The following is a 4,129-nucleotide window of genomic DNA, read 5'->3' on the forward strand; positions in this document are numbered from 1 at the left end:
TTTTTTTTTTTTTTGTATTTTTAGTACAGACTGGGTTTCACCACATTAGCCAGAATGGTCTTGATCTCCTGACCTCATGATCCGCCTGCCTTGTCCTCCTAAAGTGCTGGGATTACAGGGGTGAGCCACCGTGCCCGGCTGCCCAGGCTGGTCTTGAACGGCTGGGCTCAAATGATCCACCTGCCTCGGCCTCCTAAAGTTCTAGGATTACAGGTGTGAGCCACCACACCCAGCCCTATTTTGTTCTATGTTTATTTTTCTGTTTAGGTTTTCATAGTTTCAGTTTGCATAGGTTATACTTGCTAAGTTTTCTATTTGCATGGGGTTTAACAAAATAGTCTGTACTATCCTTATTTTCTATCTATAGGTATTTCCAAATATCTTTTTCTTTTTTGCTCTTCTTTTAAGTTTTTCCCTAAGAATCCACTCATGAATTTATTATTTTTCTTTTTCTGTTTGTAATACATTAATTTCTTTTTCTTATCTTTACTAATTTTCTGTTTTTCTTTTTCTTTTTTTTTTTTTTTTTTGAGACAGAGTCTCATTCTGTTGCCCAGGCTGGAGTGCAGTGGCACAATTGGCTCACTGCAACTTCCTCCTCCAGGGTTCAAGCAGTTCTCCGGCCTCACCCTCCCGAGTAGCTGGGATTACAGGTGCGCACCACCACACCCAGCTAATTTGGTATTTTTAGTAGAGATGGGGTTTCACCATGTTGGCCAGGCTGGTCTCAAACTCCTAACCTCAAGTGATCTGCCCACCTCGGCCTCCCAAAGTGCTGGGATTACAGGCATGAGCCATCGCGCCCGGTGTGTTTTTCTTATATTTGCTTTTTCTTATGTTAATTACTTTGAGTGCTTATTTTACTACTTTTTAAAAAATGATGTAAGCATTTATGCTAAAACTTCATTCTCCAAGCATTTTTTAAAAATATGTTTTATAGGTTCTGTCATACTTTGTTTTCATGAATAATATTTCTAAATATTCTGCAATTTATTTTAATTTTCTCTGGCTAAGGGTTTGTTCAAACCAGTAGATTTTGAAATTTACAAGTGAAAGGTTTTGTTTTTGTTCTGCCATTTCTATGTGTTGTGTTTTGTTTTTGTTTTTTTGGTCAGAGTATTTTGTCCATCCTTTACTACTTTGTGGTATAATACTATATGGGCTGATTTTAAGAATGTTCTTTGGGCGTTTAAAAAGGTGGTTTATAATCTATTTTCAAGATATAGGATAAACTGATTAATAAAATATGTTATAAATGTGTATACATTTTTCTTTTGATATATATTGTATTTTGTGGATTTGAATTCAGAGGTTGAGAGTGGTTGTTTTCTCGGTTACTAACGGGGTTCTGAAATGGTTACCCCCAGTATGTTATACCCATACTTCCCCTTCTGACTTCTGATACTAGTAAGATCACTGCTCTTTTATTAAAGCATTTGTAAGTATTTACATAACTATAACATTGTAAGCATTGTTGACTGGTAAATCAAATGATTTGCTCTGATTTTGTTTGATTTCTTGTATAACCTTTTGATTTTCTTTGAGTTAATATTTGCCTCTTTGTTTTGTTTGCTTAGTTGTCCATTTTTGTGTTTTGGTTCTTCCCAAACTTTCAAACAGAACTGTAAAACCTAGAAGTCTAGGTTGGAAACAACTTATTGTCAGGATTATCCATTGTCTTGCAACCTGATGCTTTTTTGATGTGGTATGTCTTTTTCTTTTATTTCCTTTTATATGATAAATACTGTTTTGGAACATTTAGGATTCTGTTTTTTGGGGTTTTTTTTTTTTTTTTTTTTTTTTTTTTAACGACAAGGTCTCACTCTTGCCCAAGCTGGAGTTCAATAGTATAATAATAGCTCGCTCCCCTGGGCTCAAGCCATCCTACCATCTCAGCCTCCCCAAGTGGAAGGGAGTACAGGTATATGCCACCACACCCAGATAATCTTTTTCATTTTTAGTAGAGACAATATCACACTGTGTTGCACAGGCTGGTCTCAAAGTAGGATCCTCTTTTTATCCCTAGCTGGAATTTTGTATTGATGTGCTTTTGCTGGGATCTTTTTAAATGGAATGTTCTTTGTACTCAATGGGCCTGTTAAGTATGTAGACTCATGATTTGTAATTCTGGGAAGTGTTCTTTATTAGTTCTTTGAAAATGTCCTGTACTAATTTTTCCTCATACTTTCTTTGGAACTCCTTTAGTAGATGTTGAACCTTCTAGATTCTTCCACTAACCCACTAATGTTCCAGTCATTATACTCTTTTTTTCTCCCTTCTTCCATTCTTCCTTGTTTTATTCTAGGAGATTTTCTAGACTTTCTTTCCCCAACATATTGAATTTTTAAGATCAATTTCATATTGTTTATTTCTAAAAACACCTCTTTATAGAATACTGTTAATATTTCATTGTAGTGATAATAGTAATCTCCTAACTTTCCATGATATTAATTGTAGTGTTACATGAGTGAGTTTTTCTGCTCTTTGCCTTGTATTTGGTTTGATCTGGCTTTGATGTTAGGGCTTTCATCAAATGTTTTCTGATCTTTAGCTCTACATTAATTTGTATACATAAGCGGGGCTTATAAAATGGTGGTTTTCACTGTGCATCAATCAGTAATATAGATATGTTTCTTTAGATGATTCTAAATGTTAATATCTGTAGGTGTTCTCATGGTCCTCTCATTTTTTCAGAAAATAATTCTTCCGGGCCGGGTACAGTGGCTCATGCCTGTATTCCCAGCACTTTGGGAGGCCAAGGCGGGCAGATCACGAGGTCAGGAGTTCAAGACCAGCCTGGCCAATATGGCGAAACCCTATCTCTAACTAAAAATACAAAAATTAGCTGGGCGTGATGGCAGGCGCCTGTAATCCCAGCTACTCTGGAGGCTGATGCAGGAGAATCCCTTCAACCCGGGAGGCAGAGGTTGCAGTGAGCCAAGCAGCACTCCACTGCACTCCAGCCTGGGCAACAGAGCAAGACCCCGTCTCAAAAAACAAAAAAAAAAGAAAGAAAAAAAGAAAATAATTCTTCCATCATCTGACACCTAGCAACCACCAGCATTCTGGAAATCTAACAGTAGAGGAGCCTCTGTTACACGTATAAACTTTTACTCATTCTTCTCTTCTTACTATGATGCTCTCATTACTTTGCTGGTTGTCACTCAATTTGGAGCCTCTTGGTTTTGTCTGGATAATAAACTTCACATTTCTGTCCAGCTAGGAGAGTTCAGGGCATTAGCTGGTCCTTTCACAGTCATTTTGTAAGCCCTGCCTTCCATTCTTGCCCAGTCTCTCCACTGATAGAGCCTGTCTGTCAATATCTGTCTTACAGACCTGTGAAGCTGGCACCCACATCTGCTGGCTTTTCTTTAAACCACTCAGTTCTGCTGTTAATTTACAGTTCTCTATTTGCTTTCTTTCCAAAATTTCCTAATACTTTTTTTTTTTTTAGAGACAAGGTCATGCTCTGTCACCTAGGCTGGATTGCAATGGCATGATGATAGCATACTGCAGCCTCGAAGTCCTGGGCTCAATCTATCCTCCTACTTCAGCCTCCCAAGTAACTAAGACTACAGGTGTATGCTACTGCACCTCCCTAATTTTTTAAATTTTTGTAGAGATAAAGCCTTGCTGTGCTGCTTAGGCTGATCTCAAACTCCTGGCCTCAAGCAGTCCTCCAGCCTTGGCATCCCAAAGTGCTGGGATTACAGGAATGAGCCACTATCCCTAGTCCTCCTAATACTTTTTGTCCACTGATATCTTCTTAACTTTTTAGTTCTTAAAAGTGTGTGTCCCCTTTCACCCTTTACTGTCATTTTAATGGTGTTTTGGGAAGACATAGAAATAAACACCATATTTAAAATTTTCTGTTCATTTTATTTTTGTCCTGTCTTCCTATGCTCTCCCAGTCTTTTAAGTATTTGTCCTTTCATCCTGTTTCTCACCTATTCTTTATGTTTTAAAGACCGAGTCGGCTGGGCACAGTGGCTAACACCTGTAATCCCAGCACTTTGGGAGGCCGAGGCGGGCAGATCACGAGGTCAGGAGATTGAGACCATCCTGGCTAATACTGTGAAACCCCATCTCTACTAAAAATACAAAAAATTAGCCAGGCGTGGTGGCGGGC

The 4,129-nt window shown here is 38.3% G+C and overlaps 1 protein-coding gene across 4 annotated transcripts in view; it reads left to right on the plus strand.

Annotated features, from left to right (window-relative positions):
* The window catches only part of ZNF260 (zinc finger protein 260), a 24,542-nt gene that overhangs the window by 15,410 nt on the left and 5,003 nt on the right, over window positions 1-4,129 (plus strand). Inside the window, exon 2 of one of the 4 annotated variants that reach the window (XM_011984789.1) lies at window positions 3,455-3,562. The exons of the other annotated variants lie outside the window; for them this stretch is intronic. The gene's annotated coding sequence lies outside the window, so the exon portion shown is untranslated. The remainder of the gene's footprint in view (window positions 1-3,454; window positions 3,563-4,129) is intronic. 4 annotated transcript variants of the gene reach the window in all.

The sequence above is a fragment of the Mandrillus leucophaeus genome, unplaced genomic scaffold (genome assembly GCF_000951045.1).
Source record: "Mandrillus leucophaeus isolate KB7577 unplaced genomic scaffold, Mleu.le_1.0 Scaffold274, whole genome shotgun sequence".
NCBI classification, from domain to species: Eukaryota; Metazoa; Chordata; class Mammalia; order Primates; family Cercopithecidae; genus Mandrillus; species Mandrillus leucophaeus.